Genomic DNA, 23,879 nt, shown 5'->3' with positions numbered 1-23,879 from the left:
TACCCATTTTGTGATTTCAATTACAATAGCTTCTCTGTAAAACCTTAGCTATCCATTGCTAAAAGATACTCTATCTTCATCCACCCAAAAATCCTACTCATACTGTTTGGTTTGTTTTTGTTGTTTTTTTTTTTCCACATGCACATCAGGAACACATCGCCCCCAAACATCTTAAAACATATTTTGCATTATGTTCCCTTAATTGAAAAAAACGCCTTTTAACAAAATAAAAAAGGCTACAGATCCTTTCAATTTATCACACATCAATCGCTGCCTGAGTAGAAGTACAGCACATACTCTTTACTATTGAAGATACAGTAGGTTTAAACAGAGCCATTCCAGTTCTTTCATTGATGGTATAAATCTTCAAATCTCAGTGGAAGAGCCTAGTATATTCCCATTGTTAGTGAATCATTGACAGAACAGACTCAACAGTTAAGAAGCTTCTAATGTGACAATTTATATAAGCAGAATAATTAAAGTATATTAGAAATCCAGATAATCTCTCCCAATCAAACCAATGAAGGGCAGCCCATGGGCATTCAAATTACACATTGCAATTTAGCTCAGGGTCACCTTCCCAAGTTAAATAACAGAAAATGCCCTAAACTAAATGATCTTTATTTATAACTAAACCTATTCAGGAAATTACATAAAGATCTTTGAAGATATAAACACTTTAAGAACAGCTAACTGCTGTAAACAACTACTTTTTTCCTTCTAGTGGTTTGAAGCCTACTTCATTTCCCAGGTATTACTTGAAATATTCACTAAAACATAGGAAAAACAGGGGAAAATGTGTCAGATCCTTTTAAATGTTATAACGCAAGTATCACAGCAATATTTTCTCGCATTACCGCAGACTGTGTTTGAACAGATGATGCAAGATGTCTGTAATTAAATAATTATGCTATCAATAGATAGGGAACCTAGTACTTATGATTTTTTTAAGATTCTCATAAGAAAATTTTTTTTACTATTTCCATTTGAAGTTTTTTGTTTGTTTCATGTATCTTCTACAAGTCAGTCTATAAACTGCACGATTAAAGCATTTGATTACATTACATTACATTTTGACATAAAATTAAAAGTTAGTCAAGACTAGCACTCTCTGCTATAGTCTTCCAAGTTTAAGGTTATATTAAAATAAAACAAACAAAGAAAAACTCCCAAAACATAACCATTGCAACTGATACCATAATAAGCAAAAACGCCAGACACACACTATTCAAATTTTCAAGTCAAAGTTCCTAAATATTTAAAACTTTTTTTTTTTCACACAAGGAATGCTTTCACACAAAAAGTAGCTTGGCTGTGTCTTCTTCAGAGAAATGCAATTCAAGAAATGGGGCTCTTTGTCTGAAACTAATACAGAGAAATTTAGTAGATTTATGTTCTTGACTAATTCTTTAGATTTAAATGTAATAGAGTAAAAAGTATGTACCACAGGAAAAAGTGAACTGAAAGTCTCAGGTTTTTAAGACAGTCATCTTTTCCACAGCAATATGGAAACAATAATGCATTATGATATATCATCACCAAAGTTATCTCTCATTGCTAAAACAATTTTCCAAATCTAGGAATCACTAAAACTGGCAAAAGCAAGCATGACCTAATCCACTTCAAAATTTTCAAACTAACATTCAGAGTAATGGATGTTAGTTTGTCAATCTGCAGCATTTCTGAACACAGCCATCTCTTGAAATTTTAAATATATTGATACTTTGGGAATTCACCTTCTGGACTTTCAAAAGGAAGTAGCACATAAGTGTGACAAAGAAGACTCAAAATCTAGGTGTAATTCATACATGCTCCTTCACCTTTTTTTCTACCAGATGGCAGAAGTTGCACAAAGGCCAAAATGGTACTAGCCTAAACATTCCTGCCCTTCACTGGAGAGCAATAAAAGTTCTCAGGATATCATCTACACCCTTGGCAGAGATAAGAGAATAAAAAAAAGGGTATTTTAAAACTCATGAAATTGCAGGAAGAAATGTGGATATCCTTCAAAAAGGAAAGTGGACGCACAGCAACTGCTGTAGAATTTAACTAAGAAATAAAAAAATAAAACCCACAAATGAAGTGGCCTCCAAGCACAGCCAGTTCTCCCTCCTATGTTATGCCACTTCTTTCATCACATTCTTCCTGCAGTGACCATTACCCCATGCACTATACAGCAGAAGAGAGACCGAGAATGTGCTATGATTAGCCTGTCCTGTCCTTCTGACTCTCAGCTGAATGCGGATTCTGCAAGGCTTGCAATGATCCAGGCCAAAAAGATGCCATAATCATGAGATGCAAGTGAATAGTGTCATATAAACACTTGCAAGAACTTTTCACTGGTTGCTTGATTAAGATCTTAAATATATGGAAAACAGCTCAGCAGTCTACCTGAAACAATTCCTACTATATTACAAGAAACAGCAAGTATTTGGAAAAGAACTAGCATATACCAGAATCATGGACAAAGGGAAGGAAATCAAATATGGAATTCTTTTCTACTGGCTGGATTCCCTTTACTTTAAAAGAAATGCAAAACAAGTGTCACCAAAATTGTGATTCTACAATGTGAAATACTGAAGATGGGGCAATAAGTTCCAATTATTTTTCTATGCATTTAACTTCAGATTTCAGAGAAAATCTGTTCATTACCAGGTCTGCATTAGTAACAGAAAATGTCAACACATCTTACATTGCAACCAATTAATAGATAATACTGTATCTTCATTTGCAGATGAGGAACACTAGGAAATGTCTTCCCTAATTACTCCAAAATGTTATTGTGCGTTTCTTTTAGAACACAAATATTTTTCAAAAAAGCATTCACTACTTTGTATACAATCAAACAGCATATAGCCTCTTAATTAATCACTAATTCATTCATCAGTAAATCATTTTACCCATTTTTGAATGGTTAGCCTTCATGAGTATTCTCTGTATATGCCCAGGTGAAGTAGTATCCAAAGCAACAGTTGCAAGACCACACTAATAAATAAATAAATAGAAAAATTATCTGCACCTCAAAGGGCTTATCTCCTAATATCAAAGATTCTAATCTTCACTGGGATGGAAAGTGTTAATGCTGTGAATAAAAGGTTTTCAACTGCAGCTGAATCATGTGAGGATTATCAATACAGCAGCAACGTACAAAGGGGCTCCAGCAAGGTTACAGAGTTTAATATAATCCTCTCTATAGCTAAGCACAGTAATAGAGAACCCTGTGTTCACTGTGACAGCATGTTGTGTGCACTCAGTAATACTTCTAAAATACACAGGGAGAACAAGAAATCCCCAACATCTTTACTATTCTCAAAGACAAAGTAAAGATATTAACAGGAACAGACACACAATCCTAAAACACAAAGGTACAGAAAAGCCAAACATTCAAAGCTGCAGAATATTACTTAGCACTTTCTCCTTAACCCTTCTCAGTGGGTTTAACTGCATCACTGAAAAGACAAGTTGTTATGACCTTAATTTAAATGCAAGCAACAAAGCTCTAGCTTGCTTTGTCTAGGTCTTCTGGGGGGGAATATTACATCTGCCTCAGCCACCCTAACAAATTTGTGTTAGAGAGCTGTTTTCTTTTCCTAATCACATTTAGCAAAGATAAGGTTGCAAGAGCAGCAAAGACAACACAACCTGTGTTAATTCAATGCAACTTGTTCACATTTCAGTTTGTGCAATACTGTTGGGAGAAACAGACAGCTGATTTGAGCCCAACCGCAATTTTCCTTTATTACCTTCACTGGTATTCAGCCAAGTTAGCTTCTCCCCTGTACTACATAGGCATATGCTAAGATTGCAGTTTCCTTTGTGTCTGTAATGTAAAATACAAACTGGAAGACATAACACACAAAGTGACCCTTTGCTGTCCCAAAATCTCAAGTTCCCAGGAGAGCGAGTCCAGGTACTCGTTCCAGCAGCAGGGCTTAGTCATACACACAGATCTCAGCCAAGCAGTCTCTGTTAAATTCTGCTCAGTTCAAGGCACTGGGAGTCATCTTGTTGCTCTGAACAGGTCCCTGCTCAGTTTTTTCAAAGGAACAATACAGAAAATGCAAACAGTTAAAAAGGCATTTACTTTCCCTAAGCAGACTTTCAGTATAGGTCAGATTCAGAATTTTTTAATCGCCTGAAAGAACAAATAGAGAAAAATAAAGAAAAAAATTGAAGAGGCTGCACTGAAATTGATACTATCCTAAGCTGTTGGAAGTCTCCTTTTTTAGTTCACATACATGCAAAAATCCTCACCTAAAGCAAATTTAATATTTATAAATCATTGCCATTTCACAGAACTTAAAATAGCTGCATTTCAATTCTTAAAAGCCTTATTTTGAATAGAAATATTTGCAGCTGACATTACAATTAGTTTTGATCAAATTAAGAAAAAATTCCCCAATAAATTCCCTGTCTCACATGTAAAACGTCAGAACAGTAAATGTGCCTCAGCCTCTGCTGCACTGCAGGCATGTCACCTCACATAATTAGAGTTTAAAAGGAAAACACTATACACACTCACACACACTGATGGGAAGGGGGAGTCACTGGAAGTTCTGTGATCAGCCCTGACCATGAGACACTTCGGCCCTTCATTTTGTGGGTTTTGCTAAGTTGTTGGTTTTATGCACTGGACATCTTTATATAAAAGATTTCTTAGAGAAATACTGAGAAATTGTAATTACATTTCTATAACTTTAAGTTATAAGGGACATAATTTCTTTTTTTTTAATAGGAAACTTCATTTGGTTTCCAAACAATTTTATTTTTGAAAGAACAGGGAGTCCAGATCACTTCAGATTATCTTTATTCAAGTTCAGAGCTTATTAGAAATATAAATGCTAATACCTGCCACAGAGTATTAGCTGCTAGGTATTTAGATGAAAACAGTACATCTCTGCTGGTACACAAGATCAGTTTTAACAACCTTCCATGACTCTTGCTTTTTGCCATCAGAGCAGGACAGTTACAATCAGAGATTCAAGGGTCACAGCAAATAAGTTTAGCACCATTTGCCCCCTCTTAAAGACTATCTTTTTTCAAAACATTCAAAGGAAAGATCCACTTAACCCCATCAAGACCTTCTGAGTGAGTTCTTTATTGCAAAGTTCTAAAAAGATGCCACATATCAAACAATATCCCAGTACTACATGCAACAGTCCTGCCTTGAATGTGTACTTGTTGAGTACAAGAACCATATTCTCCATTCTTGCTGAGAAATCAGAGAATCATATAACAGTTGAAGTTGGAAGCAACCTTTGGAGACCATCTGGTCCAAGCTCCTGCTCAAGGAGGGCCAACCCCCCACTCAAGTAGAGCCACCTAAAGCTGATTGCCCAGGACCATGTCCAGATGGTTTTTGAATAAGTCCAAGTATGGAGACTCCACAGTGTCCCTGGACAACCTGTACTAGTGCTCAGTCATCTTCACAGAAAAAAACCTCCTAAACTACAAAACAAAACCAACCACACTAAAAAAAAACCACACCTTCCCCCCCACACACACAAAAAAATAATAGCTTTTGCTGATGTTCAGAGGGACCCTCTTGTGCCCATTGCTTCTGGTCCTGTCATTGGGCATCACTGATAAAAGCCTGGCTCTGTCCTCTTTGCGCCCTCCCCCTTCAGATAGTTTTATACGTTGAGAAGATCCCCCCGAGCCTTCTCCATTCCAGGCTGAACAGTCCCAGCTCTTCCAGCCTTCCCTCATAGAAGAGACACTCCAGTCCCAAAATCATCTTTGCAGCCTTTCACTGGACTCTTTCCAACATGTCTGTATCTCTTTTGGACTGGGAAGCCCAGAATTGGACACAGCACTCCAGCTGTGGGCTGCAGTCTCACCACTGATAAGCAGAAGGGAAGGATCCCCTCTCTCTACCAGCTGCTAATGCTCTGCCTACTACAGCACAGGATGCCATCAGGATTCTTTGTGGCAAGGGCACATTTCTGGCTGAAATCACTCATGAAGTTATACAGAAACCTTTCACATCATTATAAAATGGATCATACAGGAATATAATTTATAGTGACAATTAGAATGCCACTTTATCTGACAAACTGAAATAAAGAAGAAATGGTGAAGTGAAAAACAAGTCATGTTACTGATTATACATACAAACTGCAGACTGCAAATAGGTATCTTTCAGAAAACTCTTCTGTTCAAGTAGAACTTCTAGACATTCTGTGTTAAATGTGATTTCCATTTGTTTTTGTTGCTGGATTTGTTTGCTTTCGGGAGGAGTGTTTGTTTTGTTTTGTGCATTTTTAATAAGAAATTACAGTCATATAAAAAAATCTAAATTCAAAGGGACTTCTAGAGGTCACCTGGTCCAACCCCTGTCTCAAAGCAATGCTAACCTTCAATAATATCAAGGAGAGAAATTTTACAACCTATCTTAGAAATTTGTTCCAATGTTGTGAAAATTTTATTCTTATATCTAATAAAAACTTCCTCCCCCACAATCTCAGTCCACTGATTTCTACTACTATACACCTTTGTGATGAGTTTAATTCCACCTTATCTATACCCCCCCCCATTAGATTGCTTTACAAATCAAAATGCCTTCCACCCACCACCTCCCACCCAAACCCTCTTTTCCTAAGAATGAAAAACTCAGTTTTTTCTGTCTCCCCTCACAGGGCATTTGCTGCTGACCCCTAATCATCCTTGTGGTTCTCTGCTGAACTTAAATCAGTGTTTCAATGTTTTTCTTTTACTGGGAATCCAATATGCTGCTTACTTATACAACATAATTTACCTGAGACATATTCTTGTAGAGCACCAGGAGGGCAATGAAATATAGCTGTCTATAGCTACACAATAGCCCAGACTTAGATATAACAAATTTTCTGAATTTTTACCAATTCCTTACTGTCTTTCGTTCGCAAAAAAAAAAATTCATGAGAAACTATAATCATGTAGTGTGACTGGAATCCCAAGCAATGGTTCTGAAGGCCAGCACTGAAATCCATTTTTAGATATAATGATTTCCAAAATCCAGCTTTTAGCTCTTCCGTGGGTCTCCGAGATCAGGATAATAGCAGTTGACAGAGAATTATAATGATGCGACAAGTTCATCTCTTCTGTAAGCTATTGTTTACACTTTTTAAAAGAGTCATTTTTCACACAGTACAGATAGATAAAATAAAAACTAAAGCTTAACAGGTTGACCTTAAGCTTATGACTTGTTACAATTCAGATCCCAGTAGTTAAACGGGCTCCCAATGCTGATGGACTCCCCACACTGTACTATAGTGGATCTCTATTTAAGCTCACAGTGTTTCATTCAAATATAACGAAACAATACAGATATTTTGGAAGACCTTAAAATTCGAAAAATGTGATGGTAAATTTGTGGTCATGTAAGGATCATTAAAATTCTTCTTAGCTATGCAAAAAAAAAAAAAATCAAAAAAAATCATCAGTTTGGCAAATTGCTTGAAACAAGTTTATTGAGGTCAAATTCACCACGTCTCAAGTGCCTTCCATTATCTAGTCCTGTTTTAGACCTGTAGTTTCTCTCATTCAGTATGTCCTCACCTAGGCTCAAGTACCAAGCTGGTACTTGACAAACTGGTAAAATAGCCATTCTGGCTGCAAAAATTCAAATGCTGAGTGGGTGCCACCTCAATTAATATATTCTGATGGGATCAGGAGACATGAAGTGGACTCTGAGGAAAACTACACAAAGTCCTGAGGAGAAGAAAAGGAACAGTATCAAAATATTAAACCCCAAATACTGAAAACAAAAACTAGAAGTACTACTACCCACAGTTATGTCTTTAGGGATTCTGAATATAATTTCCAGTAACACACCTGCCTTATTATTACACCTGTAGCACTGTTATTATCATGCCATTCCTATTTTTCAGGTAGGAAGCCTGAGAAAATACTTTAAAAATGCTCTTAACTTAAAACAAGACTGTAACAGAGAGAGGAGCTGTAGTTAAAATAAAGTGTGAGGTTTCTTAAATGAAACTGTCTTGCTCCAGCTTCTCTAGCTGTCTTTGCAGAAAATCAAAACCTATATGCATATGAGTACTCTCTAGCAACCTGCTGGGAGTCATGTACTGCAAGTGGTTTGGGAAAATCTTTCTCTCCAAGAGAGAAAAGAGATTTTGGAAGGCAGGCAAACTTGTACTCAAGATAATGAACTAACTTGTTTCCAAATTCCAAAACAAAGCATTTTATTTCCTTCCTGAAAAATCGATTTTGTTCTTTATGGAGCATTTGTTGTGTGAAAGGATGTTTTTCACGTAATATATCTTTTCAGTGGAGGAGATTACTTCGGGTACAAAACATCCCCTACTTTGTTCCCAACATTGGGTAATACAGACAGTAGAGTTAATTTTCTGCCATACAGGAAGAATGGCAGGTGTGCTAAAAACTTATATCATCACCCTCTCTGAAACACAGTAAAAATCACTGTTAGAACTGATAGTATATTAGATTAAAGGTACCATCAACAATGTCAATTCTGCCTGGTAGTGTTAACAGGAAAATGTTTTACAAGTTCTACTACTGGGCATCCATTTAACTCCCAGCACCAGCTATGCTGTGAAACCGTGCACATAATTTATCTGGTGAACTGCATGTGTGGGAAGCATTACCCAGGCAAAACTTCTCACAGTCTGACAAAATGCTTGGATTTGCACTGTTCAGATGATTGAACAAAGAGACTTCAAGCAATCACCAACAATAATTTTTATCTCCAAACATGCTAAACTGCAATACTACATGAGAACAACCCATTGCTTTAAAACCAGATTTGATAAAATACAAATAAATGGATTATTATTACATTTTAAACTTGAACACTTCTTGTCCATTAGGCTTAAGTATTAGCAAGGTTCACATTTTATCTTACACATCATTTTTAGCAATTTCCCCACAGAACACTCATAATACCTCCATGGTATCCATTGTAACCTCTTTGCTTACATATAGGTTAAAATAGACATTTATTCCAATTAGATGAAGTAAACAGAAAACAGCCTTTCATAATTCCTCAAAGTTACTGTCATCTTTTCTTTTAGATAGTAATCAACAGTCTTCAAAACAATTTCCAGTTTAAGTCTGCCACATACAGTTGATGACAGATATGTATGCCAACAAATTTTCTTCCTGCATCATGGCAAAATTAATTTAATTACCCCCAATAATATGTACAGTGTACAAATACATGTATTTAATAATAATCCCAACAATGCAGACTTGGTAACGTACTGCATTTCTTTTCAGTGCAAATGTATTGCTACTACTCTGCAAGGCTTCCTGGAGTTTAATCTATTATTTCTCTATACTACAAAAATATTTGATTTATAATCATCTGACCCATGCTTTTTTTTCCAAAAAAGACTCACCTCAGACAGGTCACATGCTCAATAAAATACTGTCGTATTCAATATTCCATTGCATTTTATATCAGAACAGAAAGGGATGTTGTTTAAAAACTTGCAGCACATAATTTTTTAAAACGTTCTGCTTCGATGGACCTGTTTGTTACTTTTCCTAATTTCTTAAGATGCACTTGCCTAGTTTGTAATATTTGTTTTTTTCATTGAGAAAATAGCTGATAAAGGTATATAGAAACCACTATAATGAAAAAGCAGCACATGTCTTGGGGCACGTGCCAGCTCCTACTACTCTATGTTCAGCATGTCATGTTCTTGCCATGCAGCATCACCTACCACAGATGATATTAATAATGTCACAAACAACAAGTTTTCTATGCAGCTGCTGAAAGAATTCAGAGACCTTTCAATAAACACAAAGTTAATTGTTGAAGCTGTTTTTCCTATTTTTGCTCTTCAAAACCCTAAACTAGAAAATCCCTTGAGTGAAAAGTCAGAGAAAGACTACCGTCCCTTCTAGGGTTAAAAGACGCTTTTGTAAGATTTTTAGGTCAGATTAACCTTTTGCTCACAATAGGGCTGGTTATTGGTTTTATTTTTTACTGTCTTTAACACAGGTAAAAAAAATCAATATGAAGCGAGACAAAGGGCTCTGGAGGCCCTGGCTGCACCAGCTTTTGGTTTGGCTCATACACAATCCTACAACATGCTGAGGCTGGGAAGGATTAGCCTGCTTGTGTTGAGTAAACCGATGATACTCAATAAACAGTTTCTGTTGTAAACCCCTTAGGACGTGCAAAGCCACACTAGTTGGCATTAGACCAGATAAGCTGCCGAACCAGCTGTAATCTCATTTAGACCTGAGCTGATCCTCCTGTCCTTTCATTCCACAGGATCAAAGCAAACCACTGAGGAGGCAGCTGTATTATAGCAGCAGTGCTTGCTGGATGCGGCAAACATTTCATAAATTCCTCTCCTCGAAGCAAGCCTGCACATAATCTACCCAGAGCCAGTTCAATCAATGGATTTCTGAATTCATTAGTCTTATTATTACAGGATAACTGTTTTCTCCACATAGTGTGGTAGTTGTTGCAAGCCAACTTTGCAAAACAGCTCTTATTGCTGACCATTTCTTTCTGGTAATGTGCCTTTGCATTTTTGCAGTGCCACATGAAAATGATTTAAATCACTTCAATGCAGTATTTTTTTTAAAGACTAGAAATAAAACCAATTCAGGAATATTCAAGTAGGAAGCCCTGAAATATAGTACATTCTTCCAAGTATAATTACCGCCTACCTGTTTGCACGCTTCCATGCATCAGTAATAATGACCAATGTTTTCTGAGCTCAATGACAGCAAATGATAACAGCAAAAGCAGACATTATATCATTGTAGCAGCATAAATACAGACAAAAATTACAAATGTGAAAGGAGTAATTTTAAGGAAAAGATTTCTATTTGCCTTCTACTCCTGGGTTCTCTGGAATTAAAAAGAAGAAATATTTTCATTGTTAAAGAAATGAATAGCACAACTTAGGGAAACCAGAAAACCACAAAAGCAACAAGTTTTTTTAAACTAAGGAAAAATGAAAACCAAGACACTGGATCAAATAAGACTTGAGGGTGCAACATTCAATTTCTGTACCACAATATGGAGTTTACACTGAGCAATTATAGATAAAAAAATGTTATAGTATAACCCTAGAGCTTTAGAAGAACAGAATGTGTAATTCCAAAAATGCATCAATTGACCCATTTCCCACCAGTGAAATCTGCAATATAACACAAATTCACAGATAAACAAAATAAAATCATATTTGTAACTTGCACTGGAATAGGGGAAATAGTATTAAAATTTTTTTCAGTCCTTTTATTTGCTAATTGTACTAATCATTAATGTAAAGACCTAAGTCTTCTGATACAGCTGCATTAGAAAAGAAAAAGGATGTAATAAGAATTACGCAGTACAGCAGCAATTTTTTTTTTGGGTCATGTACAAGTAACATTAGTTCAAGGATCTCTTCTTCAAGAATGAATAGTAGCCAGAGAACTAAGTTTGGTCCCAAAAACAGGGAAGGTCAGGTAACCCTTACAGTTAAGGTTAAAATAGCAGAGCTTGTGACTTACTGTTATTTTCAGCCAGTATAAATATAGGATACATTCATGCATGCAAACTGATAAGTTAGGAAGATCTCTCTCAGAGAACTGCTCTGAGTTTACAGAGCACAAGAGAAAGTTCTGTATCATCTTTGCATGCATACCCTAACCTACACTGCACAGATCTACTGAACTTCTGTACCTGGCTGCTCATGCTTTTAATAAGAGTATAAAAAAACCCGTTCATATAATAAAAAGCTTCAATGAAGTATAATAAAATCAGGTGTTTAACACATGTAAATGATTTTTTAAGATTACAGAGATGAGATGTTTCGCATGAAACTTTTTTTAAGCACTGAAGCACAGATGTGCTAGAGCATGTCACAGGCAGCTGGCAAAGACAAACAAAAGGTATTTGCACCTGTCAACTACAGATGTGTAAAAAAACTCACCACACATCTCTTCCTCAATCACTTAGAAACCATCTGATGTGTTAGTTAATGATTCCCCTCTCTCCACTTCATTCTTCAGACATAAAGGGGTCCCATTTAACATAATCACTTAATAACAGCAAAGTGATGGGTATCAGAACCCTAATTCTTCTAATATTTGCAAAATCCAGCTCTTTGTAATAATAATAACACCATGATAGCAAACTGTAAAACTGTGTAATTATACTTTAATTGTATTGTGAGGCATGCATTAATCACAAAGTTTAAGTACCAAGGATGGAATTATAATAATTCTGTAAAACAAATTTAAGCTAGCTAAGTAGGTCAGAACCACTAGCATGCAACAGGAGACCTCTGGGAATTTATCAGTTAATGGCTATTTATGTGCAAATGAGTGCCCTCCAACCCTCCCAAATCCTGTGTAGCTGAAGGGTATTTCTGTTAACCAGGAGCATGCTTAACTGCTGAGGCATAAATTAAACCATTTATTGGAATGATTTTAATTCTTCTCTCCCCCCACCCACTCTTACTACTCCCTCCACCCTCACTAGCAGCACAATTTACAGTATTAATTTACATGGAGATAGGATTGCTGAAGAGTTTTCACAAATTACTCTGTTTCAAGGAAGAGAGGGGAAAAAAAAAAGAGAGAGAACAGAAAAAAAAAAAAAAGAGTGAGCAAGAAAAAACTTTCAGTTAGACAGTAGCAATGCTACACTTCATCGTTAAGTCTTCCAGAGGGCAGTCTGAGCTATTAGAAATTCCAGAGATTCAGTGCCACAGCAGTGCAGTGGAAACCCTTTCATAATGAACTCCAATGAAATGAAATTCTGGTTTACAATCTCACAGAATCATAGAATCGTTTAGGTTGGAAAAGACCTTTAAGATCATCGAGTCCAATCATTAACCCAGCACTGCCAACCTCACCACTAAATCATGTGCCCAAGTGCTACGTTCATGTTTTATAAATACCTCCAGGGATGGTGACACCACCATTTCCCTGGGCAGCCTGTTTCAATGCTTGACAACCCTTTCCATGAAGAAATTTTTCCCAATATCCAATAAAACCTTCCCTGGTACAACTTGATACCATTTCCTCTTGTCTCACATTCTAAACTTGAAGACAATGAAGCTCAAGGGGGACTATATCCACTGTATTTTCTGTCATAACATTCAGACTGTACACCTCACAAAGGTTTTCCTTCAAGAAAGAAAACAATAAAAATTTCTTGGCTGCAGGAAAAAAAAACCTTCAATTTTTCAGTTTGACTTGGAAAAAGCTAGTCATTTTTCATGTCTTAGGAAAATAGATACCTTTACAAAATACTCAGAATCAAGATGTATTGAATTTTCACTGTGATGTTAAATGGGGATGATTTACAGACAATATAAATGATTTCTCAACACTTATAATCATAGCAGTAATTCAGTACATCAAGACAATGTAACCATAACCTCAAGATTCACTTTTAGGCTTATAATTCAATATGCTCGGGGTTTCTTTTTCTTCTAAGTGCACGCACACATACTCTTGCAAAGCCTAGGGTCCCAGAGCAATAAAACAATAAAAATTTGATTATCCTAACATCAATTAACCACAGCTCCCTGTTACCCTAAACAGGGTCACATCTCCCCAATGCCTAATAATCACATTGTAAAATCCCTTGATTGCCTGAATATATTCACTCTCCCTATGATGTTTGGATAATCATGGTTATGTTATAGTTAATTATTATTTAAGAGATGATCACAGGGGCATTACTTTCTGATGTCATCTTTGCACCTAATACAAAATTCCATATAAATGTAACATACTGAACAAATACATGCACAGCTTTTCATCACCAAATCAAGCTGTTTTAGAATACCCTTGAATATATAGGTGTGGTGTGAATTCAAGGAATTCCCTGGGAGCAAATCTTTAGCAGCTTTAAAATATTTTAGCAAGATACCTGGAATACTTATTGAAGTATTTTCAAATGCACACCGCCAATAGCTAATCAATATATTCCTGTCCAGGAAAACAAAAGAATGCCAATGAAAACGTTCATTTTTCGTTCTTGTGGTTGACTTTTTGAAAGGAAAACAAGACTGCAAAAAAGCAGTAGAAGGAAACCTCATTGTCCTGGCAGGCACATCTGTACTTGACTGTTCTTCGCTACTCCTGCCCCTCAATAAAAGATGACACATGCCCGGCTGCAGTGAGCGCTCCTGCTGCGTGCATAATGGCTGCCGTGGCTGCCTGTGCAGTCCCTGCATTACCATGGAGAGAACCAGGAGCTTTCTGCCTCTTAACAGGGATTTCCAAGCATGCACGTAAAACCAAACACTTCATACAACTCTTCGATAACAGCCAAGAAATTAATAAATGAACAGAACTATTTGACCAAAGAAGTTCCCTCATGTATTTTCAGAAAGCATTAGCACAGCTCTATTATCAGAGCCTGCGACAGGCGCACAGTTACCTCTCAGCTCCCTACAGTGAGGAGCTGCAGCCCTGTTTATGACTGTACCTTACAGCCATTGGCAGGGACTCTGTATGGCCCTAAGGCTTTAATTAACCCCGATTAGAGATAAACAGGGCCTTCTGGTTGTGAAAAAAGAGGAGAGAACAGACAGCACTTTCAGCTTATCAGTCAACTAAGTAAACTACAAACTGCTTTTACCTTTCTCTATCCAGTAAAAATGTCAGGAAAGGACCCCCATAAGACCCTGAGATGATGCAGATGTACACATTGCATAGTATCTTCTGCTCTTTCCAGTTTATTTTTGGGGAGGATATGGTGGCCTGCTATTTTGGACTCATTTGCCATGAGGTACATTTTCACCATCCCTGTTTTAGTACATCTGTAAAGAAAACTGGAGCATTTAGCCATTGGCAATTAGTGACACTTAGACTTGTTCCAAGTCAAATAAAACAGGACAAGGTACACCTACCATGCCATTTATCAATTAGCTTTCCTTAGAAAATGTCCAAAAAAGCATTTTCAAAGTAATTTTCTAGAAAATTTCAAGATTCAAACACATTACCACTGAAAACTCATCACCCTGTTCAGCAGGGCCACTGTTCTGTGTATACAGTAGAAGCCATCTTCACTTTCCCACTCCAGAAATTCCATGAACAAGTAGGACACAGGAGCACTACACAGGTTCAGTTCTTTCCCCCCAGTAGAACAGAGAAATTAAAAAGAGTGCAGATACTAAAAGTCAAAATGAATGACAGGTTTCCAAAGTTAAATTTTATGGCAGATTACAGTTTCTGGTACTATTTTTCATTATCTTCTAATTTCGCTGTACTTTTGTTCTGTAAGGAAAAGCACAGAATACTGTTTAGGATGCATCCGTACTATTTGACCACCAGCTGCATTGAGCACTCCTTAATATCAAACCACAGAAACATAAGTGAAGGACTTGGTAGCACCTTGACAGTGATTCAGGGAGTTCATCTCACCAGTCTAGTAAGCTCATATAAACTACTTTCTGGCAAATGTTTGTCTAATTCATTGTCTAAAAAAACCACCAAAACCAAAAAACATTCAGTTCCACAAGTCTCTCTTGAAGCCTGCAAGAGTGTTCAGTTTTCAGCCTACTATAAGTAACCACACTAAACTTCTGCCTCAAATCAAGCCAATTCCATCTTCACTGGCACGAAGAACAACAGAAAACCTGCAACATCCTCTTATATACTAGGTAACTTCTAGCATGTCTCTCCTCAACTTTTCCTAGCTGAAGTCAGTTCCATCAAACTTATACAAACTTCCTACTCTTATCACTCACTTCTGTGACTCTTTCCAATTTTCAATTTATTCATAAATGTTTTGTAAACTGACATGTCCAGAACTGCATACAGAATACTCCGGCTAAAGACAGAATAAGCAGCTCCTCTTACCTGCAGGAGTTTTATTAACACATCCCACAATGATATTCAAGTCACATTAGGTCCTGCTTCCTCATATTGTACCAGCTGTGTACATGAGAAAGTCACTGTTAAAAGTTAGCCATCAGATGCAGCCAAATTTCAGATTTTCTTGCAGCCACTATGGTCTTACAAACTCACATAAATAAATATCCATGTAAACAGCAGTGAAAACTTAAGTACCACGCTCACCTCCCACTCCTTTTAAGATACAAGGGAATCCACCTGAACTACCATTCACAAACAATTTTGGTATTCCCCCTACACCAGGCAGAAACTTGCTAGTGCAGGGACAATACTGGATCTTGAAGCCATCTGTGCTGAGCAGGTAGCAGAGTCTACAAGCAAGGGCAGAACAGAGAGATGAGGTAACAGCTGTGGCAGCTACCTCACTTCAACCAACCCCAGATGTGGAGATCTCTTATTTCTCTCACCACATGGTACATACTACCTCCCCACATGTGGACAGTACAGCTGCCATGCCAAGCATTCCATACGTTGTATTTGCATTTCTCCTTCCTGATTTCAGTACTTGGCCTTCATTATTTCCTCTTGTTGATGATAATTTCTTTCAAAATATGGAAATAATTTTCAATTCTGGTTTTCTTTTCTATACAAACATAGAGAAATATCCTCTAATTTTTGGCTATGTGCAAACTGAGACAAACTCTGTAGCTCATTTTCATTTACTACAACTAGTTGTGCTAAACTGTTCCTCATTTTCAGTGACTGAAGTGATGCCATTAAACACTAATAATACTAAGATAATACAAGTAATGCTGAAGCATTACCCTACTGATATTTTCTATTAAAATTTTCTCTCATTCCCATAGACTCACACCAGCTTACAGAAAAACTGTACTTTTAAGGCTGCTGTTTTCTTTTCTCTCTTTTTTTTTTTTTTTGGTTACGATACCCAGAAACAAGTACAGTAGAAGTTGTTTTATGTCCAAGAAGAAATTTTATCTTAAGCGAAAACATCCTGGGGGAAGAAGAATCAAATAATATATACCCAGAAAAGAGAAAAACAGAAAAGAGTAAACAGAAAACACATAATGTATTTAGATTCATCCCTTCTCTTCATTTAGGCACTGCTTTCAAGAGAGCACAACAAATTGTTTTTGCTGATGAGGTAGTCCCAGAAGTGAGCAGTAAGAGAAGCTGACACTAGTAAGTTACAGCTGTCAGTAACAGAAGTAGAAACAAATTTGGAAAAAATTAAGCAAGTGGCTATTCATCACTGTAGCTATTAGTTTTCAAAAAAATGAGTAATGGTGGGTGGAAAGAAAACCCGAAAGCTTGTTCTACTGAACCACTGAACTGAATCTTTCAGAACTGCACAGAGTATTACAGTCTGTGTTGTGTCCAGCACCTGCAGGTGCTTTGCTTGCTTTTCATTTTCCTCCATTAAGACAAGTATATTCACGTGTTCAGTTAGCACAAGGATTCTCCTTGGAGTTGGTTCACATTTTTTTTCTTCTCTTTAAAGGTCAACTTTCTTTAAAACACATAGGTACAAATTAATTCTCCTCTCCTGAGACTAACTCCTTTCACAGGGGCTAGTAATAGAGACGAGTACAAGGAGAAATATTTTGGGTGAAGCAGAGACAGATATGTTTAGTTCAGTGTACATAACTGACTCGTCCAACCATTCTTGACATAGCCAAGACAGTTGCTTGCTCTTGTCCCAGAATGTACACTTGCTATTTTATCAGTCAGGTTTCCAATTCTCTGCTAAGGGACCAGAAACATATGGGTACAGGTGGGCAGGGGCACAGACTGCACTCTGGTGCCAGAGAAGCTGAGCAGCTGTCTGGAGCCAGTTCACCATTTGCTTTCTCCATCCTTCTGCACAGACTGTCAGTAGGAGGCAGCATTGACTCTGACAGCAGCAGCTCCACACCACCAAGTAGTTGGGAGCTGGCTTTATTCTTCTGTCATTATATAAGCAAGATGACACTGTTCTCTAATCCAGCCAAAGCTGATAAGTACCATCAACCTGTCACTTCCTACATTTCAAATTCTAACACTGCAGCATCAAAGAGTTTTTACATTTCGATTTCTTTTGCTGGCAGCGGTCGGTAGCCTCTCATTCTCCCACGGTGTTCTAATGCAGCATTTGCACACCGGGGTTACTCCCAGCCTGAATAGCAGGTCATCCCCTACTCACTGAGCTCATCTGTGGCCCATGTGCTAGGCAATTTAGATCCAATCAGCCCTTATTTAGCTCAAGAGTAATGAGCAGCATAGTGACACAGACTTAAGCCTGACCCTCAGGACACTGCTCATCAAGCAGTAAAACTGTGACAAAATCATTCATCTTCCACCCGCTGGCAAGAAATAATACTCGCACTCACTGTATTACTTTTTCAAGACATAGAAAAAAAAAAGGTCCTGAATTTTCATGATGTGAGACATTAATTTGCAGAAAGCTGAATTCCCTTAAACCCCCCTGTTGCTATGAGCTCACCAGGGGGAAATAGGCCTTAGGAGACTGAAATGGAATAAAGAAAATTGCTTCAGCTTTCTGTTCATTTTAAATAAGCCTTAAATCTGACAAGAGATATCCTAAAGAGAGAAGAAATATATATCTTGTAAGGTAACGAAGAAACAATCAAAATTAAGAGATTAGAAGGCTACTTGCATATAATGGTTTTATTGGCAAAAATATTTCTTTTGTTTAACATCCACAAAAAAAAAAATACTCCATATGAAAAGCCATTCTCTCACCTCATGTGAAGAACAGAAGGAAAACTGAGAGGAGAGTTAATTTGGGGAAAATAGTTTCAGAAGTGAGACACTTCCATCAGAAAACAAATCTGTACTTTATGTCCTTCAAGGAGCACATATTTCTCTAAACAACTGCAGGGTCCCAAGCAGCAGGTTCTTAGTACACCTGGATATGATTTCACTCTTTTTTTCATGGATTTACTCTTTCACAACAGCAAGTCTTGTACTGCTGTCAGGTAGGCTACAGAAAGCTTATGTGGATTATTCTTTGGTAGATAAAATGGGTACAATGGATGAAACACAGAAAGTGTTTCCATCTGTACCACATGGGACAGAACTGTGTATCTTCATGATTGATGGTTGAATACTAGACTTCAGTTTCTTTAGCTTTGGGTGTCTACCAAGACAGACTTTTTTTGGGCATCAACAATTAGAAGCTTTTTTGACAGCTTTTGTTGTTTCAGTCTGTTCTTAAAGTGATTCTAGAATAGAACAGAGTAGAATAGAATATTGCAGCTGGAATGGGTCTATAACAATCATCTAGTCCAACTATCTAAGCAAATCAGAGCTGATCAAGAGCTGAAGCAAATTATTAAGGGCATTGTCCAATTGCCTCTTAAACATTGACAGGCTTAGGGCATTGACCACGTCTTTAGGAAGCTTGTTCCAGTGCTTGACCACCCAAGCAGTGAAGAAATGCTTCCTAATGTCCAGTCTAAACCTTCCCTGGTTCAGCTTTGAACTACTCTCACGTGTCCTATTACTGGAGCCCAGGGAAATGAGCCTAGCACCTCCTTCTCCATTTCCCCTCTTCAGTAAGCTGTAGAGAGCAATGAGGTCATACCTCAGCCTCCTTTTCTCTAAACCAGACAAATCCAAAGTCCTCAGACGCTCCTCATAGGATATGCCTTTCCAGCCCTGTCCCCAGCTCCTCCTTCAGAGGCTCTCTATTACATCTTAAACATCAATATAAAATTGATTTTAATCAATTATTCAGCTTTAATGTGGCTACCTACAGATTCAAGGAAATGGACAGTGAAAAGTGGAAGTGCATATTCTTGCAAACCTGGACCAATGCTATACATACACAGGAACTTTCTATAAGCAAAGTATCAGGTACATGGCTGCAGTGCACACTCTATCTCATTTCACTTCTTAGCACAGTAACATTCTCAGAGGAAACAATCCAAACATACATCAGTTTTATCTAGTCATCTTTGAAGATCAGAATACAAGGGACAAAGATGTAAAATGTTATTTAAGAACCTCAATAAAAACCTGGGGAAAAAAATCTCAAATCCCACATAAAGTAGGCAGAAAATTCAGTTTTAATTATAAGAGCCACACCTTAAGGCAACAACTGTAGCTAAGAACACACACAGTATTCCCTCAGAAGACAGTAACAGATTATTTTTAAGGATTTAGACACAAGAAACCTCTCAAAATGCTGCTATATTCTACAGCAGTGCTTGCTTCCCATGCATTAAAGCATTTAGAGACTAGATGTTTATTGCAGTCATTCAAACATCAGTTTTATTAATGGAATACCTAAATTTAAAAAAAAAAAAAAACACTAAAAATATTTTAAACCATAGGTCAAGTTAGCACAGCAAGGCACGCTTGCTTCCCAAGCATAAGATGTATGTTGTGAAGTGAAAAAGGAAGGATTTATTTCATGTTTTTCACACAGGTAAACAAAATTCATAGCAACTTTTAATGACTTTCTAATGGTCATTCATTAAGCCTGGGAGATCTTAGAGCCAAAGTAACATCATCTGACTCTCAATTCAGTGGCTTAGTCACAGAATTGCCTTCTGTGCTTATCAGAACATCACAGCTGGTAGCTTTAAATATCTTCACAGGATGGGATGGGTAAGAGAAGACTTAACGCTCTTCCAAACTCTTCTGAATATAGTTTTCAGAAGCTGAACATCAGAAAAAAGATTTTGCAAAGACTAACACTAAAACCCCTGAGGGGCAAGAAAAAAAGGAGGGAGGACCTTTCTATTCTCCTCCTGAGCTTATCTGCTGACTTACACGGTAACAGAGAGGGGGAGAGAGGCCTCTGTTGGTCTCGAAAAAGCTTCCCACAGGCTGTTTTGATGGCAAGTACAACGCAAAAAAAAATTACAAATGACTATACATTTCCATAGCAAAGATATACTGGATAATGCATTCCTATCGTGATTTCTCTTACAACCTCAAGGCTAAACACACTCTACAGACGGAAACATTCAGTTCTGTTGTTATCCACGGCCCAATTATTAATGCAACTTTTAACTAGAGACAGGTTTACCTAGTCAGTATTCCTGTAAGAGCTTATGAAATTAACACAGCAATATTTTTAAAAATTGGCAAAAAATAGGTATAAATACATAAGAATTGTTTTCAAAATAAAATTACTGCTTATTACAGTATTAGGTTTGTGGTACTTCTCATTTCTGCTATGAGAATTAGTAATAGGTCTCCCTGAAACCAGGCAAAGATGTTTGGAGCACAGCAGCGATTTTACACCTGGGCATGTACTCACATTTTATAGTCCTGTAACTTTGTGCTAACACACCACAAAACCTAAATGGCAGGATGATGAAAATAAGAGAATGCTCATGTCAGAGCAATACCCGATTGCAATAAAAGACATTTTAGTGTATTTCAAACGCTTCTTTTAAGACTAACATATTGAAGTGCCAGAACCCACAGCAGATTTCTCCCAGTCTTGTGTCCATTTTTACAGCAAGTTCTGTCAAATCCATTTAATGCCATATTTTTATTAACCTAGGGTTTCTTTTTGTGCCATCAGACACTCAGATGACAGTTAGTGCTAGAGATCTGGAACAAATGAAAGCACTCATGGGCAAACATCCTGCATTCACCTTTCAGTAAAAAAAAAAAAAAAAAAAAAAAAAGGCAGGATTCTAAAACACTGCTTAAACACGTGGAAAAAAAAGAAAAAACTTATGTCTGAGCTAGAAGCTGAATCCTTCAAGCAAACATAGGAAGCAAGCACTTCACATTTTTATTTTGGGGAGTTTCTTGATTGTTTATGGTTTATTTTACATGTTTTTAAAAAGGAGACTGTATTAAAATACAACCTTACACTTCATACTGAATCTCACTACGAAGATCAAATACTTGCAAGTGCCAGCAAGTAGCATCTTGATTCCATTTATCCAGTCACCACATATCAAAAACTGATAAAAATGAGTTCTCCAGCCAAGTCATAGTTCTATTTAAATATATAAACACCAAAATAATCATAATAGCAACAATAAATAAAAAAAGTGGATTAAGAAAGCTTATTTTAAACAGTCTAAACATAGGTAAATACAACAATCAAAAGCTACTAGCACTTTTCTAGCAGAAAAGTAAAATACAAGAAAAATCTGGAAAGGGTTATTTTAAAACACAGTAATGTAACAACAGTGAAGGTGGGGGTTTCTTTTCAGATGCCTTTTAAAAAAAAGAAAGAAAACAAGCGCACTTTCAAACCCTTGTATGCCAAGTTTTAGCCCAGAGCAAGTTTTCGCTGCTGTGTTCCGAACCCTTGAAAATAAAGGTTTATAATGGAAATGCTGACAGACCCTTAACTATAGCAGCATGAATAGCTATAATTAAAGAAGAGCTTTTGGCTACACCTCAATCTGAAAATGAAAGACTGGAATTTTTACAGTATCCTCAAAGAAAAGCAACTGGGAAACCTGGAGTGAGATTCCAGCAATCCAACAAGATATGTTAAAGGGGATTGCTAAAACTATTTGCTATTTTAAGCTTTAAATACCGAGGCATTTAGTTAATGTAACCAAGTCAGTATTTTCATAATGCTACTTAATCAGCAATAAAGAATGCTCCTGTGAGCCATCATCTGGGGTTAGCAGAAAGTGGTACATGAAGTTATTATTTCCTAACAGCCTAGAGGGAGCTGCTTCTCTCTTTAATCAGTAATCTCACTTCCTTCTTACCTGTAAATTCTCTGTCATACAATTATAAAATTATTAGACTGAAGTGTACAGAGAAGTTACATTTATGAAAGGTCTAGTAGCTTATATCAGCCTGGATTTTAAAAACAGGCACTGAACCATTTCATCCTTTTTTGAGTCCGCAGATAGACCAGGCCTAATCAGTCTGGTCAAGCCAACAATAGTTGAATATATGGTTAGCACAAAGTCATCCACACCTTTTGAACCAAGAAAGTGATTTTAGTGTTGTTTTACTTGCATGGCAACAGAGGACTATTTTCAGTGAGTCTGTCCAAGTGGGAGAGAGAATCAGTAATATTTTTGTGTTCAATACAACCTGAAGATCAAAGTGTTTTATCACAGAATATGCCAAGTTAGAAAGAAGCCACAAGGATCCTCAAGTTCAACTCCTGGCCCTGCACAGGACCATTCCCAAGAGTCACACCACGTGCCCAAGAGTATTGTCCAAACACTTCTTGAACTCAGACAGGCTTGGTGCTGTGACTACTTCCCTGGATAACCTATTTCAGTGCCCAACTACTCTGGGTGAAGAACCTTTTTCTAATATCCAACCTAAACCTTTCTTGACATAACTTCAGGTCATTTCCTCAGGTCCTGTCACTGGTCACCACAGAGAAGAGATCAGTGCCTGCCCCTCCTGTTCCCCTCAGAAGAAAGTTGTGACTGCAATGAGGTCTCCCATCCGTCTCCTTTTCTCCAGGCTGAACAGACCAAGTGACCTCACATACTCCTCATATGGCTTCCCCTCAAGGCCCTTCATTTTCGTTGCTCTTCTTTGGACACCCTCCAATAGCTTAATATCTTTCTTGTATTGTAGTGTCCAAAACTGCACACAATATTCAAGGTGAAGTTGCACCAGTGCAGAGTTGAGCTAAATGTTAAGGAATTCAGTTTCTCTATAGATGGGATAAATAGGTTGGTAACAGTAACCAGAAGCTGCAATAAAGAACTGTTAAAAGCAATTATTGTTTAAGCATGTTGATAATTAAAATATTTCAGCAGAACTGTTTTTTTTAAGAAAAGGTACGAATACTGTCCTGTACCTTGTTTGTGGTGAGCTGAGAAGTCTGGAATGAACTTCTATGCCCTCCTCTCCGTTCTACAAGAGGGCCACATAACCCCCAATCTTGGAAAGCTTTTGAAATAATGCCAAGTTATGAAATAGGCAACTTCTTCACTAGTCTCAAATTTCTCCCTATTTCATCTTTAAAAACAACAAAACAAATGCTGTGCATTAGCTAATGGAGAAAATGTCAAAGTATTTTTGAAGTCTCCAATTTATTCCAGGAAATACATTCAGTTGAACTGAAATAATAAATAATAAATCAACTAAACTTAGTTCTGTGCTTCATC

General features: G+C 37.2%; 1 protein-coding gene across 1 annotated transcript in view; it reads right to left on the bottom strand.

Annotated features, from left to right (window-relative positions):
• The window catches only part of MMS22L (MMS22 like, DNA repair protein), a 98,478-nt gene that overhangs the window by 37,205 nt on the left and 37,394 nt on the right, over positions 1–23,879 (bottom strand). The window lies entirely within an intron of this gene.

The sequence above is a fragment of the Manacus vitellinus genome, unplaced genomic scaffold, assembly GCF_001715985.3.
Source record: "Manacus vitellinus isolate BGI_N305 unplaced genomic scaffold, ASM171598v3 scaffold_4_pilon, whole genome shotgun sequence".
In the NCBI taxonomy this organism is placed as follows: domain Eukaryota; kingdom Metazoa; phylum Chordata; class Aves; order Passeriformes; family Pipridae; genus Manacus; species Manacus vitellinus.
Note: the sequence above shows the minus strand (reverse complement) of the source record. Positions and strands in the feature narration are given on the sequence as shown.